The sequence below is a fragment of the Pseudophryne corroboree genome, chromosome 3 (assembly GCF_028390025.1).
Source record: "Pseudophryne corroboree isolate aPseCor3 chromosome 3, aPseCor3.hap2, whole genome shotgun sequence".
Lineage (NCBI taxonomy): Eukaryota > Metazoa > Chordata > Amphibia > Anura > Myobatrachidae > Pseudophryne > Pseudophryne corroboree.
Genome location: NC_086446.1, coordinates 561,933,211 through 561,947,169, shown reverse-complemented (window position 1 = coordinate 561,947,169; position 13,959 = coordinate 561,933,211). Strand labels below are relative to the sequence as shown.

Sequence of the window (13,959 nt, the reverse complement as noted above, 5' to 3'; positions counted from 1 at the left end):
GTAAAATAGGGGAGCAAAACACCCTGAATTGGGTTTATACATGGGTTACAGTAGAGGTCATTTGTGAAGCGTGTTCGATGCTTGCTGCAAAACTCAAAACAGGTCCCAGTACAAATATAAGATGAGACCTGATTCCTGCCAGCTCTGAGCTTGTGCAAAGTGTTTTTGCAGGGAGAAAATAGTCACGTGACAGGAAACATCTCTGCAAATGCAATGTCTCTTTATCTCAGTACAATAATCTCACTGCACAAAATCACCTCATCTCTGTATTGATCTGCATTACCAGGTGCTCAGTGCTCTTACCATGTACTTCACTAAGGCTATGTACACACTAGACTATTTGCAAACGATGCAATATCATCAGTGATGGGATCCAAGGGGGTGCTGGCATCTAAGTGTATACACACTTGCCAATGCCGGCAGCGATGAACAACTGCAGGGGGTGAGGGGGATTGAGCAGCGGCCATGCTGCTGATGTTCCCTGTTGGTCCTCCGTCCGAGGATGCCACTGACGACGCAGCATTGGCAGCGTCATAGTGCATACACACTGGACGGTATTGTGAACTACAGTATGTGTCCGAATCTGGGCACATCGTACACAGTATCGTCTAGTGTGTGTATGCACCTAATTCCTAACACTGCCTTTGCAAACTGCTGCATCTCCGAAAGATATCTTGTTGCAGAATCCTATCCCTCCATTAAGTAAATCTAGGTGCAGCTATGCTTACAAGGTCCAATTTCAAGCAGATACTAAGCATAACATCTTAAAATGCATTAATTACTTCATGAATGAGCAATTCAACACTGAGGTAAAATGTAGAAACCCTCATTGCTATGTGATAGGGGTTGGTACTGGGAGACTGGCATTTGGGATGCTGGAGGTCACCATACTGACCCCGGGATCCCGGTCTCCAGAATGCTGACGGGGCGAACGCAACGATGCCCCTTGCTGGTTCGCTGCACCCGCCACACATCGGGTTCATGTTGTGGACACCCACGAGTGGGAATAGTCCCTGTTATTCGGCATGCCGACTGTCGGGCTGTCCAATGCTTGAGAAATCGGCGTTGGGCTGTCCAACGCTCGGTATTCCTGCGTTGTTATAGTGACCGGCAGTCACCTGACCACCGGTCACATGACTGTATCCCTACGATAGGTACAGTATAACAATAAATGAAATTTTTTAATGTTCTCTGGACACAATAAAGATATTTCCTAGACCCCATGCAATGTCATTTGTGAAGCTGCTGCAGTAAAATGTTACCACATAGACTATGGAATTACAACTTTATTAAGAACTCTGACACCAACAGTGATTGTCCCAGTCTCTGGGGAATGACATATCACTTCAGCATCTGATTCACAGGGTGCAATAATGTTAGCTCACAGAAAGAATGAATAAAAAGACAATGGTTGTATACAAATTTCCAGTATGCTGTAGTATTATGTCATTCCATGCAGTACACCGAAAACACTCATTTGCAATATTGTTGACATTAAATGATTATAATGGTTATTAAATGGTTATAACTTAGAATTATAATAATAATAATAATAATAATAATAATAACAACAATAATTTTATTTATCAGTGACGTGCGGTGGGGTGAGGCCGGTATTTCCTATCATACTAACATATAAGCCAGAGTTTTAAATATATAAAGTATATGAAAAACACAAAGAACATATTAGAAATATCGTCTTTATATTATTCTAATAATTTTTATAGTCAAAACTCTGCCTACCTTCTCCGCACAATTCTGTTCAAAACTCACCAAATTCCTAGCAGTATACAATGCTGCATCTTTGTATAATGTCCACATGAACCCTCGGATCATATATTATGTGTAAATGTGGCTCTGGTACTAGCCAGCACCTCCCTAGCCATTTACCTCACATCCCTGTTATTTACATAGTGTTCTTTCTCCAGTAGGACTACAGATAGTATGAACATTACAGATATATAAACTATGGCCATACATTAACAAAAAGGTTTAGCTTTGTGTGAAACATAGAGACCATGAAGATAATACAAAGGGTGTGGCAGCCATTTTGGCTCACAAACTGCAAGGATTATTCATCCTACCCACGAAGTGGATGCTGGTGTGGCAGCCAGTTTAGAAGCACTAGGGCAGAATAGGCAATGCTTGGAACCAGCAGTGACTCCTACCTTTTGGTAGGAGGGGTGCTGCCACTACTCTTGATGTGCCCGGAGAACAGAGAGACAGCACCAGCCTTCCGGGTCCCGGTGCCTATGCAACGGATCTGGCAGGTGCCAGGAGCAGCACATACTCACAAGAGGCCGTGGAACTGTGCACTCACAAAACACCAACTTCTATGTACTGTATCGGCTGCAGCCTATAGAAGCTGGATTGGGCTGCCCGAAAGGCAGGGAGTGGCTTCCTACTGGAAGCATGCATGCTGCTAATCGCAGCCCGGTTTGGAAGTACCAGACGGAAAAACACCTCCCAATGGCACTGCCTGTCCTGCTGGTGACTTGCAGGTAGCACTTCCAGTAGGATGTCACTGCTAGTCACAGTATTGCCAGCTCAGTCACGGACTAGAGCTGGCTCACTGACCCTGAGCCCATAGGTAAAATCTGCCACTGCTTGGAACTGATTAAGGGCCTGATTTAGGGGGTAATTCCAAGTTGATCGCAGCAGGATTTTTGTTAGCAATTGGGCAAAACCATGTGCACTGCAGGTGGGGCAGATATAACATGTGCAGAGAGAGTTAGATTTGGGTGGGGTGTGTTCAATCTGCAATCTAATTTGCAGTGTAAAAAGAAAGTAGCCAGTATTTACCCTGCACAGAAATAAAATAACCCACCCAAATCTAACTCTTTCTCGACATGTTATATCTGCCTCCCCTGCAGTGCACATGGTTTTGCCCAATTGCTATCAAAAATCCTGCTGCGATCAACTTGGAATTACCCCCTTAGTTCAATTCCACATGCAACCAACATTAAATTTCCATCCAATCTCTAGGAGGGGCATGCAGGAGATGCCTCAGTACAAGAGACGTCTCCTTCATGTAACTGCAATCCCAGCACTGTGATCAACGTCGCACGCTGGGATCCAACATCGCAACCATTGGTTCCCCGCAGACTGCCAGATGAAAAAAGACTCAGGTTGCGCAGCTGGCCAACGGAAGCAGGTGATGCAAGGCCAGGAAGTCTGCATGGTGACACGCAAGCCCCTGGCTCTCCAATCACAGAAAACGGGGTGATACACACCCCTGTTTTCAGGAATGCAGCTCTCCCTCTGTTCCCTGCCCATCCCATCAACGCCACTGCCTGTCAATCAGGCAGCGGAAGAGGAAAACTGCGGGAGACAATACAAACATTCTGACCATGCGCAGAATGGACCTTGTGCAGTTGAAGATTTCCAATAATCGGGTAACTGTGTGGGCGTACCTGAACTCTGAATCAGGCCCTAAGTCCATTAAGTCCATTGGCTCTGAATATTGATTTCACCATTTTGAAAAATTTAACTTGAAGAGACAATGGGGTATATTTACAAAGATTCGTGTTTTTGCCGTTTTGAAGGGTGTTTGAACTCGAATGGTATCGGGTGCATTTTACTGCAACTTTTTGAATCCTGATACGATCATTCACTAAGCTGTCGAGTTTTGCACAATCGTTTTTTTCCGATGTCGATGTGATTCGTAATATCAGGCAGTGTTTTACGGGAGTGATGAGTAAAACCTGCTTTTTCCAGTCGAGTTTGGATAACCATGCACAGATCAGTGAGATCTGTACATGGTTATCTATGGGAAAGGGTCTGTTTAGTGTAAAAACGGAAAAAAAAATTGCATGGGGTCCCCCCTCCTAAGCAAAACCAGCCTCGGGCTCTTTGAGCCGGTCCTGGTTGAAAAAATATGGGGGAAAAAATGACAGGGGTTCCCCCATATTTAATCAACCAGCACCGGGCTCTGCGCCTGGTCCTGGTTCCAAAAATACGGGGGACAAAAAGCGTAGGGGTCCCCCGTATTTTTGAGACCAGCACCGGGCTCCACTAGCCAGGTACATAATGCAACAGCCGGGGGACACTTTTATACTGGTCCCTGCGGCCCTGGCATTACATACCCAACTAGTCACCCCTGGCCGGGGTACCCTGGAGGAGTGGGAACCCCATAAATCAAGGGGTCCCCCCCCTCCAGCCACTCCAAACAGACCCGCACTTGAGCACTCAGAAACTAACACCCAAATACGAATGAATAGTGAATGCCCGTATTGTATGAAATAACAGCCGTGTTTGACCGATGGTCTATTCATTCGTATTTCAGAACTTTGCAAATCAAACCATTACGAATAGTCCAAACACTGCCGAGATTGGTGCTTAGTGAATTCCCGGATTGGGAAAAAAAAACACAAATCGGACAAACTCGAATTCTTAGTAAATATCGGCCAATGAATTTTACATTTCCAATTCTATACTTTGGACCTCTTTTAGAGTTTGACGCATTTTGTCCTCGAAATACCTTAAAACTATTTTGCAAATATTACAACCATTTCAACCAATTTTTCTTTTGTGCAGTCCAAATTAAAATAATTTATAAAAAAATCAGAATAGATGGAGTTGACATAATCTAGCTATGGCAATAATTCATGAAAGATAAGCAAGATGGACAATATGCAAACAGCCAATCAGAAACGTTTAAATGTTGCTTCATCAAAAGCCTGCAAAATATATGCCTTTATAAGCAACATATCTGAGAATACATCCAAGTTTTATTGGGTTGCATCTCATGGGGAAATCTTCTACACTTACGTGTAAATGCCTTTACTATACTCATCCAATTAGTGCCATACCTAGTCACCCACAGCCCCTGCATCTGGCTAGCATGGTGCCTGGTGCGGCACCTTCAGATGCTCCAGATGTGCACACTGTAGCCCTTATAGTGTACCCCAAAGAATCAGGAAGATGCTCTGATCGGTGCTGTAATTCCTATAGCGGCCAGCCCCACCCCTTCCACATGATGTCATGTGCACAGGGGGTGTGGCTGGTACAGTGTGCTAAAAAGCCCTGTTACAGCACTGCACCCAATACTTGGTCACTCTAATTCTGCTTCTCTGGGACTAAGGGGCTGCAGTTATGTGCGCTTATTGGTACATATGCACAGTACTCTCTAATGTAAACATATGTATGTCATACTTGCCTACCCTCCCGGAACGGCCAGGAGGATCCTGAAAATCTGGAGCTGCTCCCGGCTCCCCGGAAAGGTCGGCAAGCGTCCCGAATCTGCCGCCAGCCCCCGCAACCCCCTTGGCCGCCCAGTGGGCGGTCTGAGGGGGACTTTATGACACAATTTGCAGTGAATTGTGTCATTGTAGCTCCGCCTCCCACTATCCAGTGCCTTGGCACTGGATAGCAGGGGGCGGAGCCACAATGACGTTTTCATGCTGACACGCCCACCGGACACGTCCCCTTACTGCCTGACGTGGCTGTCCTCTCCCAGAGGAGGGGGCAGCAATGTCGGCAAGTATGATTTATGTCCCACATATGCACTTACTGTATATCCATCTCTAATAAGGCCCCTTATCTGTTCTTACTCTAAAGGTGCATACATAGTACATACAGTGAGATATTGACTATGGGCCTAATTCAGACCTGATCGCTCGCTAGGGTTTTTTTGCACTGTTGCGAACAGATAGTCGCCGCCCATAGGGGAGTGTATTTTCGCTTTGCAAGTGTGCAAACGCATGTGTAGCAGAGCTGTACAAACAGAATGTGTGCAGTCTGAGTAGCCCAAGACTTACTCAGCCGCTGCGAACACTTCAGCCTGTCTGGGACCGGAATTGACATCAGGAACCCTCTCTGCAAACACTTGGACACACCTGCGTTTTTCCAACCACTCCCAGAAAACGGTCAGTACGAATGGATTCTTGGCACAAACCTATCGCTGAGCGGCGATCTTCTTTGTACCTGTGCGACACACCTGCGCATTGCAGTGCATACGCATGCGCAGTTCTGACCTGATCACAGCACTGCAAAAAATGCTAGCGAGCGATCAGTACTGAATTACCCCTTATCGCCGATTTTGACTTTGCGATTTCCCCTGAACTCCCCGGGGCCCTGAACCACAGATACTGACTATCTTTACTTGAGATTTTGACTATGTGAGATTTTGACTAAGTGCCAATTTTGAGTATACTATGTACTAGATTGTACACAATATTGGCCCTCATTCGAGTTGATCGCTCACTAGCTACTTTTTGCAGCCGTGCAAATACATAGTCACCGCCCACGGGGGAGTGTATTTTCGCTTTGCAAGTGTGCGATCGCATGTGCACCCGAGTCTTTTGCAGTTTCTGAGTAGGTCTGAACTTACTCAGCCTTTGCGATCACTTCAGCCAGTCCAGTCCCGGAATTGACGTCAGACGGCCGCTCTGCAAATGCCTGGACACGCCTGCGTTTTCCCTACCACTCCCAGAAAACGGTCAGTTGACACCCATAAACACCCTCTTTCTCCTTGTGATCGGTTGTGCGGATGGATTTGTCGCTAGAAGCATTGCCCAGCAACGATGCTGTTTGTACCCGTACGACGCACGTGCGCATTGCGGTGCATATGCATGCGCAGTAGTAACCTGATCGCTGCGCTGTGAAAATCGGCAGAGTGCGATCAACTCGGAATGACCCCCCATAGTCAAGATTGACTTGTCTGCACAGTCTATCTTTTCTTGAGATACCGACTCCATGGGAGCGCGCATCGGTATCGCAAGCTGTGCACACACGGTGCAAATTGCACTAACTTTATATATAGTCAAAATCGTAAGGTTACATCGCACCATGTGTATGCACCTTTAGCGTGCCTAGCGCTGCCACTTAGTTTTTGTTTGGTTTGTTCTAATTTGGGCAACATGACATGATCTGAATTTAGAAATGTTGTGCCGAGTACAAGAAAAACAAAAAAATGAAAAGAAGCTACACATTATTTAATATAATGTTGTGAAGTGTAACCAAAGGGAACAAGCCCTGTTCCTGAGAAAGGCATCTGTAATGTCCACACCAAATTGTGGAGAAAACGTTGACATCTGAAAAATGTTGACATGGAGAAAATGTCAACATTTGGGTCAGGGTTACAGTTAGGGTTACTGTTAGGGTTACCATTAGGATTAGCCTAAAAACTGCTTTTTAATGTTATTATCATGTCGACATTTCATCAGGTTTGACATGCTGAATATTGACAGGGTGCATGTCAATAAAATATAATGGATCCCTGAAAAAATGACCACTATCAAAGGCAATTGGAGTTGTTATGGCATAATCCAATATAGTAGATTGGTTATATGAATGGCAATGATCTGATATGCCAATTTTCCGAACCGTAAATAATTTCTTTATCTGTAAGTTACTGTAAATATTTTGTTTATATTGTACAGTTCAGTTTTTAGTTTGTGTTTATTTTTGTCTTTGCACGATCTGTAATCCTGTCTCTGGATGGCTGTAATAGAACAAAACCATTTACAATCTGTGTTATTTCTTTAATAAAGCATTTTTGCTCAAATTAATGTTTTTTCCCCCCCACAAATAAATCCTTTATTAGATGTCCAAATCTGGCACACTTACTGTGTGCCCAGAGCTAGAAAGACTGGCCCGGTGAAGTGCTGCTCTGAGACAATATCACTGGGCCAGCTAAGAATCTCTACCTCATAAATTCCATCAATAAAACAATCAGACTTATTACAGTGATTATGGGATTTTACAATAAAGAGACCCTAAGTTGGAAACTATATACTATGGGGATGCGGTTTAAATACAGCTAGTCAGGATCCCGGCGGTCGCAACGCCGATGCCAGGACCCCGACTAGCAATGAAATGCCAGTGCAGGAATACTGGTGGCACAGGCTATTCTGCCTCTGTGGGTGTCCATGACACCCATAGATGGAGAACAGAACTTGTCGCGAGCGTGGCGAGCCCGCAAGGGGCTTTCTAGCGCTCACCCCGCTGCTGCCATTATGGGATCATGGCAGCCGGGATCCCGTCCGTCGGCATTTCGTACTGATCCCATACTATAGCCAAGATTTACCAAGCCTTGGAGAGTGATAAATTGCACAGTGATAAAATACCAACCAATCAGCTCCTAACTGCCATGTTATGGGCTGTGTTTGAATGATGACCGTTGGGAGCTGATTGGTTGGTACTTTAGCACCGTGCAATTTATTACTCTCCAAGGCTTGATAAATCTGGGCCATATATATGTTATGCAATGTATTCTAAGTTAGAAACCACATTATGTAATGTACTTTATACTAACTTTATGAATATCAACAAGTACCCAGATCAGGCAATGAAATGACTGTCCTGATTATTGTTCAGCATAAGATACTGAATGATAATTGTTCCCAGCCTGAAAACAGCTGAAAATGGTCTGTTTTGTTTGGTTCTCAAACCTGTCCAATACACCTGACTGTTGTTCAGCTAACTTCATGCTGTTTAGGCTGGCTATACACCTAAAGATTTATTGTCCAATCTGGCTAGTTGGAACAAAAATCTGGTAATGTATGGGAGCAAATGACAATTGTCATTTGACATCAGAGAATGGTGAATCAGACAAATTGGTTAATCCATTTGATTTAACCAATTTGTCTGAACAACTGTTTTTGTCAGTTTTCTGGCAATTCGAAGCAAATGGTCCATTGTCATGTGCTCTCATACAATACCAGATTTTCGTTTCAACCAGCCAGATTGGACAATAAATCTTTAGGTGTATGGCCAGCTCAAGGCACTCCGATGATCACGCCATCACTCCTCGCCTCTTCCATGTCAGCTGCACTATAATGCAATCTAGGGCCAGGTTAAAGCTTTATTCTCTGGTGTCAGGATTGGCCCACGCATGTTCACTTTTAGATCCTATTCTCTAGTTCAGAGTGAAGGGGTACAGTATTCATAGACTTTGCTAGTTAGGCATGTCTGTTTAAAATTAATAGTATGTGCCTCCACTCTTCTATAACTATTTGTGATAACAAGGTTTTTTAAGAACATGGAAGAGAATGCTTAATGTGCATATTTACTAAAGTTATTTTGCTTGAAATCCGCTGAAAACAGATGTTTTTGGGGAACCTTGCAACGTTTTTCCTGGATGTAGCAAGGAGGGACTAAGGGTCTAATCTGATCGCAACAGCAAACTTTTTCTCTAATGGGCAAAACCATGTTCCTAATTCAGACCTAATCACATCCTAACCAAGTTAAAAAGGTATTTGGTGATACATACAGTACGCCCCTAAGAGTGAACCTCCTGGTGGGCTGACAATTGTTGGCCAAGTTGCTATTGTATTCTACCAAACTATGTCACTTTGGGAAGGATGTAGCATGTATCATAGTTTCAATGCACTACATCATTTATTAACGCCATATGCATAACTAATAATGCAAGGGACAGCTCTTCTGGGAGTCCTACGGCACATGCTCAGCTGACGGAAGGTCATTAAAAACACGTGCAATCTCGGCTGAAATACTGGACCTCGGCAAACCCTGACCCTATTACATTCCCCCTCTGATATTGTTTGGATTCTGAATTAGAAAATCACTTAAGTTGACATTTGTATTAAAGTCAAACACTAGATTAGTCTCCACAGAACATTCACAATAAATCTAATGTCAACAAAAATGCTCAGAAATAAAAAATTAAAACATTTTTATCCTATTTGACAATCAGATTTGAAAAAAACTAAAATATTTCATACCATTTGACAATTAAATACAATCTGTACATACACTATGAAAGCATTTATCAAGTAAACATATATATTTAATGTTATTGTAGATTTAAAAATATAAGAACTATAAAAGAAAAGTTGACTTGACATCAGAAGAGCAGATTTTTGCACTCTTTAAAACCTCACTCACAAATTAAACCACAAAATATATATATGTAATATTTAAGTAAACAACACAAGCACAGTAAACTACCATGCATACAAAAGGAAAGATAACAAAGACTTAAATCTAGTAAATAATGAATGGATTCATAATTAATGCATGTACTAATGTGATCCGCAGTGTGTATTTCTGCAAATGCACAAAATGTGATCTCTACTACTTCCAGCTCTTACAACCAGTTCCATGTAAGTGGCTTGCAAATCATCATTTATTTTGCATGGAAATTCAAGACTTAATTATTACATTATAACTGTATATACTGAGTGATATTGCAAATAAATTATTTGTTTAACAGTGTCCCAAGAGAAGAGTACAGAGGATCCGCATGGTAGCCATTTAGACAAGTTAACCACTTCAGTGCCTTAAAGTACATATATTTTGCACAGTATAATATTGAGCTTGTATTGATGTCTGTTTACAGCTGCATCTAGACTATGATAATGTAACAATGTACTGTATGTGAAATTAATGTAGAATATGTTTTCATTTTGAACTCCAGTAGTAATACATTTTATTTGCTTAAGTTTTACTAAAAAAATAAAAATGTAACGTGGGCTTTGCTTTTTTGTGAACACGCTAAATTATTTTTTTTTTTACGAATACATATTAAATATAAAAAATAAAAGATGTTTCCGCAGTGTTCAAGCAAAACATTTTGTGTGCAGTGAAACGAGATAGAAATTTGTACTCACCCCTTTAAACTGTGCAGTATGAGATGGGAAGAAGCTGCAGGTGATGCTTCAAAGACTTCATTCAATAAGTCACACCGGTTTAGCTTCAGCTTCTTCCACTCCAGAGAGAATTAGCTTGCTTCTGTGCTGTGTGAATATTAAAGAAGTAAAAAATAGCTTAGTTCCCAAATTTTGAGGACTCTGCTGTGCTGTGTTTAGCCTGAAAAAAATCAACAGTTATCGAAACATACTAAACATCGCTGCATCTCAGTAGAGTGGCAACCTGTTAGCAGCGGAGAGTAGTGCTACCAACCTCTGCTGAGACAATTGGACAGCTCATTCGAGATGAAACATTAACTGCAACATAGAGCAAGAATAGAAAATTGTGATGGTAGCTTAATGTCACACTGTCATGCTTCTTCAATAGTGTTGCAGCCATTTCCAGGTAATTAGTTGTACGGCGAATAAATGGTAGGAGAACTCTAATCCCTGTAACGGTGTCCGGCTATGCATTGTACAGGCTAATGCTCTCTCTCTGTTTCCAGTGCTGAGCTGCTTCTACAACTGCTCCTTGTGATCATAGCAACACAGACTGCAACCATATCTATTGCTATGGGACATCTGCAAGATCATTTGAAAGCATTGACGATGATTACACGATAGCAACACAGTATAAAGGAGTTTGAGGGATGTTTTACTGAGGTGCTACAGAATATGATATATTGGTACAAATTATTGCCAATCTGAAGGCACTGCAATGCACTTATTAAATACCAAAAATGTAAATCCGATACTTTGCTACAATGTGCATATTTGTGAGATTTTTGCTTGTGTTATTATTTTCATAAGCTTACTTGTGTTTGTAGCAGGCATCAAATATGCACAAGGTGTTTAGAACGCATTGGAAGTTTAGATGATTGCTTTCTATTAAATTATAAAAATTGCTTAGAAAACTGGCAGATGGAGGGTTGTTCCATTGTCTGTTACTCTGCTTGATCTGAAACGGAAAGCTATGCAATGTTATGCTTTTTCCAACCGAGAAGTGTGTGGATAATTCTACAACCATGCGTCTCTCCGGTCTGCGAATGACCACTGTCTTTCCTTTGCTCCAGTAACCACATCGACCTCCTGAATCCAAGATTTCTTCCGTGCTAACTAGAGATGAGCGGGTTCGGTTCCTCGGAATCCGAACCCGCCCGAACTTCATGTTTTTTTTCACGGGTCCGAGCGACTCGGATCTTCCCGCCTTGCTCGGTTAACCCGAGCGCGCCCGAACGTCATCATGACGCTGTCGGATTCTCGCGAGGCTCGGATTCTATCGCGAGACTCGGATTCTATATAAGGAGCCGCGCGTCGCCGCCATTTTCACTCGTGCATTGAGATTGATAGGGAGAGGACGTGTCTGGCGTCCTCTCCATTAGAATAGAGATAGATTAGATAGAGAGAGAGAGATTGTGCAGAGTCGCAGACAGAGTTAGTTTACCACAGTCAGTGACCAGTGCAGTTGCTAGTTAACTTTTATTTAATATAATATATCCGTTCACTTCTCTCTGCTATATCCGTTCTCTGCCTGAAAAAAAAAACGATACACAGCACAGTCAGTCACACAGTGTGACTCAGTCTGTGTGCACTCAGCTCAGCCCAGTGTGCTGCACAGTCATCAATGTATAAATTAAAAGCTTATAATTAATTGTGGGGGAGACTGGGGAGCACTGCAGGTTGTTAGCAGGAGCCAGGAGTACAATTATATTAATTAACAGTGCACACTTTTGCTGCAGGAGTGGTGACCAGTGCCTGACCACCAGTATAGTATTGTTGTATACTACTAATATCTCTTTAAATATCAACCAGTCTATATTAGCAGCAGACACAGTACAGTGCGGTAGTTCACGGCTGTGGCTACCTCTGTGTCGGCACACGGCAGGCAGTCCGTCCGACCAGAATTGTATTATTTATTATTATATACCTACCACCTAACCGTGGTTTTTTTTTCATTCTTTATACCGTCATAGTGTCATCCTAATTGTTACGAGTATACTACTATCTCTTTATCAACCAGTGTACAGTGCGGTAGTTCACGGCTGTGGCTACCTCTGTGTCGGCACACGGCAGGCAGTCCGTCCGACCAGAATTGTATTATTTATTATTATATACCTACCACCTAACCGTGGTTTTTTTTTCATTCTTTATACCGTCATAGTGTCATCCTAATTGTTACGAGTATACTACTATCTCTTTATCAACCAGTGTACAGTGCGGTAGTTCACGGCTGTGGCTACCTCTGTGTCGGCACACGGCAGGCAGTCCGTCCGACCAGAATTGTATTATTTATTATTATATACCTACCACCTAACCGTGGTTTTTTTTTTCATTCTTTATACCGTCATAGTGTCATCCTAATTGTTACGAGTATACTACTATCTCTTTATCAACCAGTGTACAGTGCGGTAGTTCACGGCTGTGGCTACCTCTGTGTCGGCACACGGCAGGCAGTCCGTCCGACCAGAATTGTATTATTTATTATTATATACCTACCACCTAACCGTGGTTTTTTTTTCATTCTTTATACCGTCATAGTGTCATCCTAATTGTTACGAGTATACTACTATCTCTTTATCAACCAGTGTACAGTGCGGTAGTTCACGGCTGTGGCTACCTCTGTGTCGGCACACGGCAGGCAGTCCGTCCGACCAGAATTGTATTATTTATTATTATATACCTACCACCTAACCGTGGTTTTTTTTTCATTCTTTATACCGTCATAGTGTCATCCTAATTGTTACGAGTATACTACTATCTCTTTATCAACCAGTGTACAGTGCGGTAGTTCACGGCTGTGGCTACCTCTGTGTCGGCACACGGCAGGCAGTCCGTCCGACCAGAATTGTATTATTTATTATTATATACCTACCACCTAACCGTGGTTTTTTTTTCATTCTTTATACCGTCATAGTGTCATCCTAATTGTTACGAGTATACTACTATCTCTTTATCAACCAGTGTACAGTGCGGTAGTTCACGGCTGTGGCTACCTCTGTGTCGGCACACGGCAGGCAGTCCGTCCGACCAGAATTGTATTATTTATTATTATATACCTACCACCTAACCGTGGTTTTTTTTTTCATTCTTTATACCGTCATAGTGTCATCCTAATTGTTACGAGTATACTACTATCTCTTTATCAACCAGTGTACAGTGCGGTAGTTCACGGCTGTGGCTACCTCTGTGTCGGCACACGGCAGGCAGTCCGTCCGACCAGAATTGTATTATTTATTATTATATACCTACCACCTAACCGTGGTTTTTTTTTCATTCTTTATACCGTCATAGTGTCATCCTAATTGTTACGAGTATACTACTATCTCTTTATCAACCAGTGTACAGTGCGGTAGTTCACGGCTGTGGC

At 42.7% G+C, this 13,959-nt stretch overlaps 1 protein-coding gene across 5 annotated transcripts in view; it reads right to left on the bottom strand.

The window, feature by feature from the left end:
• ANKFN1 (ankyrin repeat and fibronectin type III domain containing 1) overlaps nt 1-13,959 on the bottom strand; it is a 1,208,371-nt gene that overhangs the window by 1,063,990 nt on the left and 130,422 nt on the right. For 3 of the 5 annotated variants that reach the window (XM_063961280.1, XM_063961279.1, XM_063961281.1), the window contains one exon: nt 10,575-10,700. The exons of 1 other annotated variant lie outside the window; for it this stretch is intronic. The gene's annotated coding sequence lies outside the window, so the exon portion shown is untranslated. The remainder of the gene's footprint in view (nt 1-10,574; nt 10,701-13,959) is intronic. One more of the 5 variants, XM_063961282.1, reaches the window with a different exon arrangement.